This window comes from Pan troglodytes, chromosome X (genome assembly GCF_028858775.2).
Source record: "Pan troglodytes isolate AG18354 chromosome X, NHGRI_mPanTro3-v2.0_pri, whole genome shotgun sequence".
Taxonomy (NCBI): domain Eukaryota; kingdom Metazoa; phylum Chordata; class Mammalia; order Primates; family Hominidae; genus Pan; species Pan troglodytes.
The window spans coordinates 38,944,138-38,960,849 of record NC_072421.2 but is presented as its reverse complement, the minus strand read 5'-3'; the positions used below and the strand labels follow the sequence as shown (position 1 = coordinate 38,960,849).

The 16,712-nt window shown below is 39.8% G+C and overlaps 1 pseudogene; it reads left to right on the top strand.

Annotated features, from left to right (window-relative positions):
• Positions 1-2,682: 2,682 nt before the first annotated feature.
• LOC473567 (nucleolar transcription factor 1-like) lies at positions 2,683-4,930 on the top strand (annotated as a pseudogene).
• The last annotated feature ends 11,782 nt before the right edge of the window (positions 4,931-16,712 follow it).

Here is a 16,712-nt window from a genome sequence, read left to right as displayed (position 1 = left end):
TTGTAGATTCTGGATATTAGCCCTTTGTCAGATGAGTAGGTTGTGAAAATTTTCTCCCATTTTGTAGGTTGCCTGTTCACTCTGATGGTAGTTTCTTTTGCTGTGCAGAAGCTCTTTAGTTTAATTAGATCCCATTTGTCAGTTTTGGCTTTTGTTGCCATTGCTTTTGGTGTTTTAGACATGAAGTCTTTGTCCATGCCTATGTCCTGAATGGTAATGCCTAGGTTTTCTTCTAGAGTTTTTATGGTTTTAGGTCTAACGTTTAAGTCTTTAATCCATCTTGAATTAATTTTTGTATAAGGTGTAAGGAAGGGATCCAGTTTCAGCTTTCTCCATATGGCTAGCCAGTTTTCCCAGCACCATTTATTAAATAGGGAATCCTTTCCCCATTGCTTGTTTTTCTCAGGTTTGTCAAAGATCAGATAGTTGTAGATATGTGGCGTTATTTCTGAGGGCTCTGTTCTGTTCCATTGATCTATATCTCTGTTTTGGTACTAGTACCATGCTGTTTTGGTTACTGTAGCCTTGTAGTATAGTTTGAAGTCAGGTAGCGTGATGCCTCCAGCTTTGTTCTTTTGGCTTAGGATTGACATGGCAATGCGGGCTCTTTTTTGGTTCCATATGAACTTTAAAGTAGTTTTTTCCAATTCTGTGAAGAAAGTCATTGGTAGCTTGATGGGGATGGCATTGAATCTATAAATTACCTTGGGCAGTATGGCCATTTTCACGATATTGATTCTTCCTACCCATGAGCATAGAATGTTCTTCCATTTGTTTGTATCCTCTTTTATTTCATTGAGCAGTGGTTTGTAGTTCTCCTTGAAGAGGCCCTTCACATCCTAGAAAAGCAAGAGCAAACACATTCAACAGCTAGCAGAAGGCAAGAACTAACTAAAATCAGAGCAGAACTGAAGGAAATAGAGACAAAAAAAAACCCTTCAAAAAATTAATGAATCCAGGAGCTGGTTTTTTGAAAGGATCAACAAAATTGACAGACCACTAGCAAGACTAATAAAGAAAAAAAGAGAGAAGAATCAAATAGATGCAATAAAAAATGATAAAGGGCATATCACCACCGATCCCACAGAAATACAAACTACCATCAGAGAATACTACAAACACCTCTACGCAAATAAACTGGAAAATCTAGAAGAAATGGATAAATTCCTCAACACATACACTCTCCCAAGACTAAACAAGGAAGAAGTTGAATCTCTGAATAGACCAATAACAGGATCTGAAATTGTGGCAATAATCAATAGCTTACCAACCAAAAGAGTCCAGGACCAGATGGATTCACAGCCGAATTCTACCAGAGGTACAAGGAGGAACTGGTACCATTCCTTCTGAAACTATTCCAATCAATAGAAAAAGAGGGAATCCTCCCTAACTCATTTTATGAGGCCAGCATCATCCTGATACCAAAGCCAGGCAGAGATACAACCAAAAAAGATAATTTTAGACCAATATCCTTGATGAACATTGATGCAAAAATCCTCAATAAAATACTGGCAAACCGAATCCAGCAGCACATCAAAAAGCTTATCCACCATGATCAAGTGGGCTTCATCCCTGGGATGCAAGGCTGGTTCAATGTACACAAATCAATAAATGTAATCCAGCATATAAACAGAACCAAAGACAAAAACCACATGATTATCTCAATAGATGCAGAAAAGGCCTTTGACAAAATTCCACAACACTTCATGCTAAAAACTCTCAATAAATTAGGTATTGATGGGATGTATCTCAAAATAATAAGAGCTATCTATGACAAACCCACAGCCAATATCATACTGAATGGGCAAAAACTGGAAGCATTCCCTTTGAAAACTGGCACAAGACAGGGATGCCCTCTCTCACCACTCCTATTCAACATAGTGTTGGAAGTTCTGGCCAGGGCAATTAGGCAGGAGAAGGAAATAAAGGGTATTCAATTAGGAAAAGAGGAAGTCAAATTGTCCCTGTTTGCAGACGACATGATTGTATATCTAGAAAACCCCATTGTCTCAGCCCAAAATCTCCTTAAGCTGATAAGCAACTTCAGCAAAGTCTCAGGATACAAAATCAATGTGCAAAAATCTCAAGCATTCTTATATACCGATAACAGACAGAGAGCCAAATCATGAGTGAACTTCCATTCACAATTGCTTCAAAGAGAATAAAATACTTAGGAATCCAACTTACAAGGGGCATTTATTTTTCAACAAACCCTTTTAGTTACAATGAGTTTTTAAAAGTGAAGTGCAGGCCCTCTAGCCTGGAGCCTCCCTTCGGTGGGTGCTCCAAGGAGGAGGAGGTTTTTGTTGGCCAGGGTTGGGGAAGGAAGGTAGAGGGTGGGTGCTCACTGCACATGGAAGCAGAAAGCAGTTTCCAGTGGGCAGGGGAGTGTGCACACCACGGAGCCAGGCTGCAGGGGATAGGGGAGAGGTTAGGAAGAAGGGGAGGAGCATACTCCCACATCTACCAACCCATTAAGTCTATTAGGGTCTTGGCTGGTTATCTCTGAGAGTGTGGGACCTGTGCCCACCTCCTCTTTGAGAGGGGAGAGGGATAGAAAGTCCCTCACCTCTCAGCCTGCCTGAGTGGGAATTGGTATGTCTTCTAAAGGGTGAGGTGGCTTTGATCCTGGGTTGCCAGCCAGCACCATGGAAGAGGTAGCTGGACACCTGGAGGATAAAGAGAAAAACTGACTGCCCCACAGACCTGAAAATGGCCATCCCCAAAGGCCAAGACTGCTGGTACCAGGAAGACATGCTGACTTTGCCACAATGCTTGAAAAATTACTTTACAGTCAATGACAGCTCCAAGTTCAAAACTACCAAGTCACATATGGAGTGGGAAAATGTAGCATTTAAGGACTTTTCTGTAGACATGTGTAAGCTTGAATGGGTAGAGATTTCTAACAAGGCCAGGAAGTTCCATACATTGACAGAATTGATCCTCAATGCTCAGAAACATGTTACAAATCCTTACAAAGGCAAACAAACAAACAAACAAACAAACAAAAAACCCTGCAGATTTCCCAAGGAATTCCCCGCTTCCTTATTTCCCTTCTTCATGGAGAAGCACGACAAGTATGTGAAACTCCCCTTGAGATGAGCAATCTGGACCTGACCAAGATTATATCCAAGAAATCCAAGCAGCTTCTGGAGAAGAAGATAAAATATATGCAGGGCTTCCATAAGGAGAAACAAAAGTCTGTAGAAACCTGACCCAATTCAAAGAGGATCACTCTGACCCAATCCAGAATGACAAGAAGTCAGATATCCCCAAGAAGCCCCAAATTCCCCAGCAACTGTGGTACACTCATGAGAAGAAGGTGTATTTCAAAGTGAGCCCAGATGCCACTACGAAGCAGGTAAGAAGGTGAAGGACTTCCTAGGAAGCAGTGGTCTCAGCTCTGGGACAACAAGAGGCTGAAATGGATTAGTAAGGCCCTGGATCAGCAGAAGAAATATGAGGAGACCATGTGGGACTATATCCAGAAGCACCTTGAGCCGAATATCAGTGGGGTGGGCATCACCAAGTTCACCTTCACCAAGGCTGAGAATGGCAGCTCAAGGACAAGTTTGATGGATGACCCACCAAGCCACTTCCCAGCAGCTACTTGCCGTACTGAGAAGAGCTCATGGCTGACATGAAGGACACACCCAGCAGAGAGTGCATGGTGCTGTGCAGCCAACAGCGGAAGCTCCTCTCCCACAAGGAGAAGGATGCCTATCACATGAAGTGCATTCAGAAAAAGAAACATTATGAGGTGGAGCTCCTCCATTTACTTGAGAGACTTCCCCAGGGAGGAGCAGTAGTGGGTCCTGGGGAAGGAGAAGATGTTGAATAGCAACAAGAAGCAAGCCACCAGCCTGGCCTCCAAGAAGCCACCCCAAGATGGGGGTGAGGACAGCTCAGAGAAGCCTAAGTGGCCCATATTGGATGTGTTCATTTCTTTTTTTTCTTTCTTTTTTTTTTTTTTTGAGGAGAAGTGGTAGCAGCTGTGGGAGGAGCAGCCTGAGCTCCCTGGGAGTGAGTGGACCTACCTGCTGGCCCAAATGTGGAATGATCTGGGAAGAAGAAGGCCAAGAACAAGGCCCAGGGGGGAGCACCAGGCACAGGGCAAGCTGCCAGAGTCACCTAAGACAGCAGAGAAGATCTGGTAACAGAGCATCATTAGTGACTACATGGCCCAATTGAAGAACAACTGGGTGAAGGCCTCAAAAGCCATGGAGATGACCTGGAATAACATAAAGAAGAAGGAGAAACTGCTATGGATTAAGAAGGCAGCTAAACACCAAAAGTGATACGAGAGAGAGCCGAGTGAGATGCAGGCACCTCTGGTTGCTAGAAACTCTTCCAGGAAGATAAAGTTCCTGGGAGAAACCAAGAAGCCTCCCATGAACAGTTCCCAGGAGCTGCTGTCCAATGGGGAGCTGAACCACCTGCCACTGAAGGAGCGCATGGTGGAGAATGGCAGCCGCTGGCAGCACATCTCCCAGAGCCAGAAGGAGCACTACAAAAAGCTGGCCAAGGAGCAGCAGAAGTGTGCAAGGTACACCTGGGCCTCTGCATCAAGAGTCTGTCTCCCCAGGACCATGTAATTTACAAAGAGTACATCTCCAATGAACATAAGAGCATGACTAAGCTTTGAGACCTGAACTCCAAGTCCAGCTGGACTACCTTGAAGTCCAATTAGAAGTCTGAGGAGAAGGACAACAAGGATGAAGAGGAAGAAGAGGAAGATGATGAGACTAGTGACTCCTCTGATGGTGGGGACTCCTCCAAGTCCAGCATTGAGGATGAGATCAAAGATAGGGACAAGAATAAGGAGGATGACAAGGATAAAGATGATGAGGAGGATGGCAGTGAGGATGAAGATAATGAATCCACCAGCTCCTCCTCTTCAAGGGACTCCTCAGATTCTGACTCCAACTGAGATCAGCCCCACCCTCAGGCAGCCAGTGAGAGCCCAGGAGCTCACCTCACAAAATATGGTGGGAATATGGGGCTGGAGGAGTCCAAATCAGGATTCTACAGCCTCAGAGACATCAGCCCTGGGGGGTCCTCCAGGGAGAGCAACCACCTGACTGAGCCAACACCAGACCAGTTCCCCCCACCCCCACCTACCTGTGACTTGTGCTTCTGGCTTGGATGATGTAACAGGGAGCAGAAATGAGGGGTGCCAAAGAGTTCAGCAAGGTCCTCCACAACTGCAGCTCAAACCAAGGTGGGGTGGGAGTTTTGGGGGGGCCCTTTCTTTTTCAGAGGGGCTTCCTGCCTGGCCCCCGGTATTGGAACTGGAGGCATGGAGCATTTCGGGAGGGGAGGGTAAGTGCCTTTGAGAAAATAGGCACTGCCCTGATGGCCCTCTTCCCTACCCTCTGTAGGAAGGAGCTGCCTGGACCCGCTTATGGGGGAGTGGACAGAAGTGTGTTTTATATGCATATATATTAAGCTGTAAACAAGATGCTTCATTCTGAAAAAAAGATGAAGCACATGATTATTAATAACAACCGAACTACTGACTTTCCGTTTCTCAAGAAAGTTGATCATGGACATGTAATTTGCATAAAAGTTTAGGAGCCATTTACCAGCCACCCTGGGAGCCAAAATAATATTGACTGGCTATATAAAATCTGAGGAGGTAGATCTGTGAAAGATACATAAACATTTATTTCAAAATTTCGTAGTTTCCTTTTTTAATTTATTTTACTTTAAGTTCCGGGATACATGTGCAGAAGGTGCAGGTTTGTTACATAGGTATACATGTGCCATGGTGGTTTGCTGCACTTAGAAAACTTCGTAGTTTCAAAACTTCATAGTTAATTTAAGAAGCCTGGGCCCGAAGATGGCCATTTAACACGTATTAATACGTCTTCAGAAGGTGTATTTACATATCACTCAGTAAAGCATGACTTTTAATTTAGATCAAATCATCATTTTCCTAAATTAATGCCATTCATTTCTATTCCAAGTGTTCATGTGCATATATTAAAAATGAACTGATAGATGTTATTGTGTTCACTTCATTAGCAGAGCTTTGCAAAGAATTAAGTGAGGTCAGTTTTACATCAGTGATATTGAATGCTTCAAATAAAACAATCTGTTAATTCCAATGATGGCTAAATTTTTATCACCCAATTCGTTGTATCAAAGTAAAAGTTTTAGAAGTTCATTCTGTCAAAGGGAAAATATGATATTGTTTTGAATTCTATTGAAAATTCATTTTAAAAGTTCAACATTGAGGATTCAATTATTTGTTTTGTGATATAATATGAAAGTTATTATCATTTTTTGTGAAGCACAGTGTTATGGTAAAAACAAGGTTTTTTTTTTTAACTAAATGAAGTTGCCTATAGAGCAGAAGTGTACTTGAATTGGTTGACATGCACACGTAATTCAAAATGATTGCAAAAGAGCTATGATATTATACCACTCAGAAAAGGCAGTTGTCAAAATTTACCAAGGCTTTATAAGCGCGTGCATGTGCACACACACACACACACACACTGACACACACAGAAAGATTAACTGAAGTAAAAATATTTTCTGATAAAGTTCATATTGAATTAAAAAATGTAGTATGGCAGCACATGATTTCTCTCAAGCTGAGAAAAAATGTATATAAGAAAGTCTGAGGGAAATTTAAAAATTAAAATAAATTTTAAGTACAATTTTCAAATTTATATTTTGGCCTCCTCCTTCCCAAAAAGTTTGTAGTAGGCAACACCAAAGTAACATTTCTATGAAAATAAAATATTTTTTCTGGAAATATTTAAATGAGCTAAAATTTACATTTCCCTATATTTCAACATTTTAATGACTACTGCATATAACTTACTAGCTAGTACAGTTGTTTTACTAAGATTTGTGCAAGAAGTCACCCTAATCTTTTAACTTTTATATGTGTAAAAATATAATATATATAATATATAATATATGTAACATGTAACAAATGATGCTCTTAAATATTTGCTCTGGGCTTCCTGCTAACCTCCACAGAAAGCACTTGAACTGTTAAGAAATAAATACAATGAGACAGAACAGGTCACTAATAAGGAAATAAATTGATAGTCCCTCTCTACTGCTCAGAGCTGTTGTTGAGATGAATTTAATAATAGGATCACCAAAAAGCTGTTGAGCTCCAAATACAAGGTCTCTTAAGAACCCACTAAGAAGGGGGAAATGGTATTTTCTGGCCCTCCACTACTGTGCCCTGTGTTCCTGTGGATATTTGTTACTTTCCAGCTGCCCAGTATCCACTGCCACTTCCCAGGGCACCCCAATTTTCTTTTGGTGAATATCTCTCCCTGATTAGGGTAGTCTTGGTGTAAGGTAATTCCAGGTTCCTGCCCCACCCTTTGGAAGCCGAAGACATCCAGTCTTTCCTAGCCTTGCCTAGTTTGAGAGCCAGGAAAGAGAAGTTGGTCTGAGCTCCACAAATCTGATACTCTTTTTTTTTTTAAAAATGAAGAATAGCTATAGTTTCTGCCCTGTGAGAGCATACAATTTTAATAATAAAAACTCTTTTTTTTATTATTGTACTTTAAGTTCTAGGGTACATGTGCACAATGTGCAGGTTTGTTACATATGTATACCTGTGCCATGTTGGTGTGCTGCACCCATTAACTCATCATTTACATTAGGTATATATCCTAATGCTATCCCTCCCCCCTCCCCCCACCCCACAACAGGCCCTGGTGTGTGACGTTCCCCATCCTGTGTCCAGGTGTTCTCATTGTTCAATTCCCACCTATGAGTGAGAACATGCAGTGTTTGGTTTTCTGTCCTAGCGATAGTTTGCTCAGAATGATAGTTTCCAGCTTCATCCATGTCCCTACAAAGGACATGAACTCATCCTTTTTTATGGCTGCATAGTATTCCATGGTGTATATGTGCCACATTTCTTAATCCAGTCTATCATTGATGGACATTTGGGTTGGTTCCAAGTGTTTGCTATTGTGAATAGTGCCACAATAAACATACGTGTGCATGTGTCTTTATAGCAGCATGATTTATAATCCTTTGGGTAAATACCCAGTAATGGGATGGCAGGGTCAAATGGTATTTCTAGTTCTAGATCCTTGAGGAATCGCCACACTGTCTTTCACAATGGTTGAACTAGTTTACAGCAAGGACTTCATGACTAAAACACAAAAAGCAACGGCAACAGAAGCCAAAATAGACAAATGGGATCTAATTAAACTAAAGAGCTTCTGCACGGCAAAAGAAACTACCATCAGAGTGAACAGGCAACCTACAGAATGGGAGAAAATTTTTGCAATCTACCCATCTCACAAAGGGCTAATATCCAGAATCTACAAAGAACTTAAACAAATTTACAAGAAAAAATCAAACAACCCCATCAAAAAGTGGGCGAAGGATAAGAACAGGCACTTCTCAAAAGAATACATTTATGCAGCCAACAGACACATGAAAAAATGCTCATCATCACTGGCCATCAGAGAAATGCAAATCAAAACCACAATGAGATATCATCTCACACCAGTTAGAATGGCGATCATTAAAAAGTCAGGAAACAACAGGTGCTGGAGAGGATGTGGAGAAATAGGAACACTTTCACACTGTTGGGGCTGCAAAGTAGACAACTCTGATACTCTTTCCCCAAACTTTGGATCTTGAGGAATTGATGCAATGAAACAAATGTAGGTCATGCGTTTATTGGTTACTTCCTACTTTAAATTAGTTGGTATGAATTGTGTGGCCTAGGCCTACAGAGTGACCTTGGTTTCTGTAAGCCTAGGCCTGATTTTCCGGCCTCTGCCTTCGGTTAAGCCAAAGATCATTTCAATTACTTGCAAACAGGAATCCTAAATGACACCTCTTCCTTTAGCAGTGCTTTCCCTTACATCTATGTCAAGTAAATTACCCTATGACCTACCCACCTTGCTTCTCTCTGAGGGAAGTCATATTTTTCTAAAAGTAATGTGCACTAAGGCCTTAAGAACTCAGTATGTTACTCTTCCTAGGAGTCTTAGAATAGTGGAAAGTTCTTTAAGGAGAAGATGTTAGATAAGCTTTGAAAGGTAGATGTTCAGACATTTGGTCCCTATATGAATATAGAATGAAATGCTACAATTTATTGAATACCATATGGGTGTTACTGTGCTAAGTGAGCACTTTGCAGACAATCTCCATGATGATACTTTGAAGAAGGTATTATCATACCCATTTTATAGATGAGCAACAAGAGGCTTGGAACAGTAAGAATTTCCTCAAAGTCATCAAGCTAATATTTGGGAAAGCCAAAATTTGAATCTATGTTATTTGACTCCAAAGTCATTTTCTTAGCCATTAGCATGTACTGCCTCTCTGTATTAGGAAACTTCTGGGGAAAGAAGGATTTTCTCTCTTGGGCACTCTGTAAGCATGTTTTGCCATTTCTATGTGGGAACTAGCCCAACACATGCACCCAAGTACAACATGCCAACATGGAGGCTGACATTTCTTCCCTGTGTGAAGCTGGATAGTTTGGTTGGGCCAGGCCAGCAGTGTCCTTGTCCAGTTGCTTTTTTTTTTTCCAGGACCCAACTATTATTTTAGTAGATTAATGAGGTATAATTTACATATGGTAAAACGTGCAGATTTTATGCGTACAGTTTGGAAAATTTTAGCAAAAATATACAACATGTAACCACCCAGCTCAAGATATAGAACATTCCCATCTCTCAGAATTAAAGTCAGTTCCCCCACCCACAGAGGCAACCAGTTTTAAAATTACCACAAGTTGTGCTTGTTTTTGAACTTTAAATCCTTTTTTTGTAAGACAGGGTCCCATTCTGTCACCCAGGTAGGAGTGCAGTGGCACAAACATGACTCACTGCAGCCTGGACCTCCTGGGCTCAAGTGATCCTCCTGCCTCAGCTTCCCTAGTAGCTAGGACTACAGGTGCAAGCCACCATGACTGGCTAATTTTATTTATTTATTTATTTATTTATTTATTTATTTATTTATTTATTTATTTTGTAGAGACAGGGTCTCACCATGTTACCCATGCTGGTCTTGAACTCCTTTGCTCAAATGATCCTCCAGCCTTGGCCTCCCAAAGTGCTGGAATTATAGTTACAAGCCACCATGCCCAGCCTGTTTTTGAACCTTATATAAACGGAATCATACAGTATATACTCTTTTGTGTAGGGCTTCTTTCACCCAACCTAATGTTTTTGAGATTAATCCATGCTGTTGGATGCATCCTAATTAGTTCTTTCTATTGCTCATTGACTGTATGAATATACCCCAAAGTTTTTTGTTTACTCATTTTCTTGTTGATGGACATTTGGGATGTTTTCAGTTAACGGCTAGTCTGAATAAAACTGCTCTGAACATTCTTGCCCAAGTCTTTCTATGGATATATACATGCATTTCTTTTGGTTAGTATATACTTAGAAGTTTTGGGATTGTTTTTTGCTTGCTGATTTATTTGAGTTCTTTGTAGATTTTGGATATTAGTCCTTTGTCAGATGTATAGACTGTGAAGATTTTCTCTATACAAATGGCCAACAAGCATATGAAAGAAATACTCAACATCACTAATTATCAGGGAAATGTAAATCAAAATCACAATGCGATGCCACCTCACTCCTGCAAGAATGGCCATAATCAAAAAATAAAAAAAAATAGATGTTGGCATGGATGTGGTGAAAAGGGAACACTTTTACACTGTTGGTGGGAATGTAAACTAGTATAACCTATATGGAAAACAGCGTGGAGATTCTTTAAGAAACTACAAGTAGATCTACTGTTTGATCAAGCAACCCCACTACTAGGTATCTACCCAGAGGAAAAGAAGTCATTATACGAAAAAGATACTTGCACATGCATGTTTATAGCAGCACAATTTGTAATTGCAAAAATATGGAACCAGCCCAAATGCCCATCAATCAATGAGTGGATAAAGAAAATGTAGTGTATATACCATGGAATACTACTCAGCCATAAAAAGGAATGAAATAATGGCATTCACAGCAACCTGGATGGAATTGGACACTGTTATTCTAAGTGAAGTAACTCAAGAATGGAAAACCAAGCATTGTATGTTCTCACTCATATGTGGGAGCTAAGCTATGAGGGCACAAAGGCATAAGAATGATATATTGGACTTTGAGGACTTGGGAGGAAAGGGTGGGGGTGGCGAGGGATAAAATACTACACATTGGGCACAGTGTACACTGATCTGGTGATGGGTGCACCAAAATCTCAGAAATCACCATTAAAGAACTTATTCATGTAACCAAACACCACCTGTTCCCCCAAAAGCCTATTGAAATAAAAAAACTAAAAATTGAAAAAAAACCTAATGCAGGAACAGAAAACCAAGTACCACATGTTCTCACTTATAAGCGGGAGCTAAATGATAGGAATACATGGACACATAGAGGAGAATAACAGACACTGGGGCCTACCCAAGGGTGGCGGATGGGAGGAGGGAGAGGAGAAAAACAAACAAAAAAACAAAAAACCTAACTGTTGGATACTAGGCTTAGTACCTGGGTGACAAAATCTGTACAACAACCTCCCATGACATGAGTTTACCTATATAACAAACCTGCACATGTACCCCTAAACCTAAAATAAAAGTTTAAAAAAACAAACAAAAACAAAGTCATAACAGGAAAATATGGAATATTTCATGATTGTAGTTAACCCAATTAGATTAATTAGAATATAAGTTGAATCCTAAGCATTAATTATTATCACCATCAAACTCATTGAGTCTCATGTTTTATATTTGTTTCCTATAGAAATATCCTGTATCCACAGATCAATTTTCAAATGCTTTACTTTCGTTTCTGTAAGTTCAACTTAACGTGTTATGGAGGTTATGAGTTAAATAAACATTTGGATATGACCTGAAAAAAAGAAATTGCTAGGCAATGAGGAAGGAATGTCTTAAATTTCATTAGAAATGACAAGGATGTACAAGTTTACATTCCTATCAGCAATGTACGAGCATTCCAATTACTCCACATCTTCACCCACACTTGAGTGGGTGTTTTTTATATTTATCATTTTAGTGAGTATGTAGTTTTATCTCACTGTGGTTTTAATTTGTATTTTCCTCATGACTAATAACATTGAGCGCTTTAATATATTTATTGGCAATTTGGATATCTTCTTTCGTGAAGCGCCTGTTTAAGTCTTTTGTTCATATTTTTACTATTGTTGGCTGACTATGAAAGTGTATGACACCATACCTGACCAGCCATACAATCTTCATTCTAAGTGCATGTCAGAAATCTTAATCACCAACTCAGTGACATTCAATAGTTACCCAAAGCTAGGCTGAAAGAGGTCATATTTATAAGGATTGTCTTGCATTAGATGTTTCTGCCTACTCTTCAAGGCCAGAGGTTTTAAACTGGCAGCGATTGACCAGCTCTGGACTACAGAAGCATTTTGTTCAGTTATTATTTTCACTGATATAGTTGCTAATATATTAAAAGTCAAAATAAATCTGGCAACACAGGGCTTATGCTTCCCTCTGGGAATATTGGCTGAAGCTGAGTAGTAGTAGCTGCCCTTAGACTGTGCATGTGCTTTCCAGTTTGACACAGCCCCAGCCCCTACTCCCTATTGTCTTATTCCCAATCTGTTTCACTCACTTACATTACCTACGTGGCCTCCATAGACATGGGGGAATTTCCACTCTGGTCACAGAACCAGGCTGGGTTTCTGTGAGAAACTGGTTTATTATTTCCCTATGAGTGTTGTGAAATAGATAATTCACCACATTTCCCTCTTAACTCTACAAATGTACAGGCAAATTTGTGACTCAATTGCAAGAGACCTCATGCATTTTATATATTAAACCTTATATTTACTCTTGTCCCTAACCTTATCATTCTTTATCTTGAATTTTTTTTACTTAAAATATCTTGCAGAAAATGTATTTAATTTTTTTTTGGAACAAAGCCTCTGCATATCCATTAGGAGTAGTTTCTTTAAAAAAGGAAAGCCAGCCATTAGCTATGGAGCCCACATAACTCATTTTCTTCTCCGTCTCATGAAGGATGGTCAAGGGGAACGAGGTAGTGTTAAGAAAAGAAAAGATCCCCTCACCATTTGACATAGGTGTGAAATTTCTTAGCAGGCCCTAGGCCTAGAAGCTCTGAAGAAAATAAGATCCCTGGTGAAAACAAGAAGGAACAGAGTTTACACATATCTAGTCAGATCATATTACAAAAAAAGTTGCTATATCACTACACACGTGTTGAAATGATAATGTAGAGACACTGGACCACTCATACATTGCTAAAGGGAATGGAAAATGGTATGGCTACTCTGAAAAAGAACATGACGGTTTCTTACAAAACTAAACACACGTTTATCACACAACACAGCAATTTCACTCTTGAGCATTTATCGCAGATAAATGAAAATGTATGTTCACACACAAAAAAAGTACGTGGAAGTTATAATATTCAAAAACTGGAAATGACCCAAATGCTCTTTAAGGAGTGAACACTTAACTGTGGTATATCCATACCATGAAATACTACTCAGCTGTAAAAAGGAACATGCTATCAATATGCATAACAACCTAGATGGATCTCCAGGGAATTATGCTGAGTAAAAAAAGGTAATCTCGAAAGTTTACATACCACACGATTTTATTCAGTCCATAATGAATGAATTTTATATAACATTCTTGAAATGACAAAATCATAGTTATGGAAACCAGATTAATGGTTGCTAGGGATTGGCGGGTGGTGGTGGCAGAAGGGAGGTGGCTGTGGCTATAAAGGGTGCATAAGGAGTTCCTTGTAATGGGACTGTTCTGTATTTTTAAAATTTTATTATTATTATTATTATTGTAGAGACAGGATCGCACTGTGTTGCCCAGGCTGGACTCAAACTTTTGGGCTCAAGCAATCCTCCTGCCTCAGCCTCCTATGTGGGACTATAGGCATGGGCCACCACACCCAGCTATTCTCTATCTTGACTATAGTGGTGATCACATAACACTACAAATGTAATAAAACTGCATAGAACTAAATACACACACATGACTGCATGTATAACTGGTGAGATCTGAATAAGTTTGGTAGACTGTTTCAACATCAATTTCCTGGCTGTGATATTGTACTATAGTTAGGAAAGATGTTACTATTAAGGGAAACTAGGTAAAGAGTAAATGGGATCTTCCTCTCTGTATTACTTCTTAAACCTGCATGCAAATCTACATTTATCTCAAGATAAAAAGTTAAAAAAATTGTTTGAGTTCATTGTAGATTCTGGATATTAGCCCTTTGTCAGATGAGTAGGTTGCGAAAATTTTCTCCCATTTTGTGGGTTGCCTGTTCACTCTGATGGTAGTTTCTTTTGCTGTGCAGAAGCTCTTTAGTTTAATTAGATCCCATTCGTCAATTTTGGCTTTTGTTGCCATTGCTTTTGGTGTTTCAGACATGAAGTCCTTGCCCGTGCCTGTCCCCTGAATGGTAATGCCTAGGTTTTCTTCTAGGGTTTTTATGGTTTTAGGTCTAACGTTTAAGTCTTTAATCCATCTTGAATTGATTTTTGTATAAGGTGTAAGGAAGGGATCCAGTTTCAGGTTTCTCCATATGGCTATCCAGTTTTCCCAGCACCTTTTATTAAATAGGGAATCCTTTCCCCATTGCTTGTTTTTCTCAGGTTTGTCAAAGATCAGATAGTTGTAGATATGCGGCGTTATTTCTGAGGGCTCTGTTCTGTTCCATTTAACCCCATCAAAAAGTGGGCAAAGGACATGTGCAGACACTTCTCAAAAGAAGACATTTATGCAGCCAAAAAACACATGAAAAAATGCTCACCCTCACTGGCCATCAGAGAAATGCAAATCAAAATCACAATGAGATATCATCTCACACCAGTTAGAATGACAATCATTAAAAAGTCAGGAAACAACAGGTGCTGGAGAGGATGTGGAGAAATAGGAACACTTTTACACTGTTGGTGGGACTGTAAACTAGTTCAACCATTGTGGAAGTCAGTGTGGCGATTCCTCAGGGATCTAGAACTAGAAATACCATTTGACCCAGCCATCCCATTACTGGGTATATACCCAAAGGATTATAAATCATGCTGCTATAAAGACACATGCACACGTATGTTTATTGCGGCACTATTCACAGTAGCAAAGACTTGGAACCAACCCAAATGTCCAACAATGATAGACTGGATTAAGAAAATGTGGCACATATACACCATGAAATACTATGCAGCCATAAAAAAGGATGAGTTCATGTCCTTTGTAGGGACATGGATGAAATTGGAAATCATCATTCTCAGTAAACTATCGCAAGAACAAAAAACCAAACACTGCATATTCTCACTCATAGGTGGGAATTGAACAATGAGAACACATGGGCACAGGAAGGGGAACATCACACTCTGGGGACTGTTGTGGGGTGGGGGGAGGGGGGAGGGATAGCACTGGGAGATATACCTAATGCTAGATGATGAGTTAGTGGGTACAGCACACCAGCATGGCACATGTATACATATGTAACTAATCTGCATATTGTGCACATGTACCCTAAAACTTAAAGTATAATAATAAAAAAAGTTAAAAAAACCCACTACACAAAAGTATTGATTAAAAACTTAACTTCAAGCCAATTTAACCAATATTAAAGCAAAAGGATTTAGGTAATTATTTACAATTTAATAACATAGTATATATTGTCCATTATATACTTTATTGGTCTGGCAAAGAGCCTGTTTCAGTTACTATGGCTGTGTAACAAATTACCCCAAAACTTGGTAGCTTGAAATAATGACAACATTAATTTTGCTCACAAATTCGTAATTTGAGCAAGACTCAGTGGAATGGCTCATCTCTCTGCTCCATATGGCATTGTTTGTTTTCTTTATTTTGGAGGGGAAGGGATGCCTAAAGACTGGGGGCAGAAATCATCTGAAAACTCACTCACTTACATGTTTAGTGATCGATGCTGGCTGATTTATGCTGAGATCATGGTGGGAAATGTCAACTGGGACATCTCCATGTGACTTCTCCATATAGGTTAGGCTTCCTCGTAACATGGGGTAAATGATGAGAGTCTCCAGAAAGATAGAGAGCCCAGTGGAAATTAATCATATTTATGAGCTAGCCTCGGAAGTCATGCAGTGTCACTTCTGCCATAGTCTCAGTCCTGTCCACATTTAAGGGGAGTAAACGTAGACCACATCTCTTGATACAGGAGTGTTAACATCACAATGTAAGGTGATTGTGCTGGAAGGGATATATTGTGGCCATTTTTGGCAAATACAATTTAGTACAGGACCGACACAGAATAAATAATACACAATTTTAATAAATGAAAGGAGAGAGAGAGTGACTAAATAAGTATATGCTTTGTTACCTCTTTTTGCACCACCCTTGCCCTCTTCTTTACCCTGCTGAGTAAATACCTTCAGTTCCACATTTTGAAAACCTGGTTCTCAGAAATATGTTAACACTTCTCTCCCTACAATATATTGACTATTATGACGGCTTTGGAATGTGTCAACTTGGCAAGGCTCAACTACATTTTTAAGATATCCCCTTCCTATATGTTTCTGGTTAAAGTGGGCCAGAAGATAAATTCTTATGTAAGATTTGGATAGCAGAAGAGAACAACAGCCATTTTGTAACTCACACATTGTCACTGATCTGCTAACTGTCCTCGTTGGAGAGAGTCAGCAGCTGGGCTTTAACTGCTCCACTCTCCCCTGAC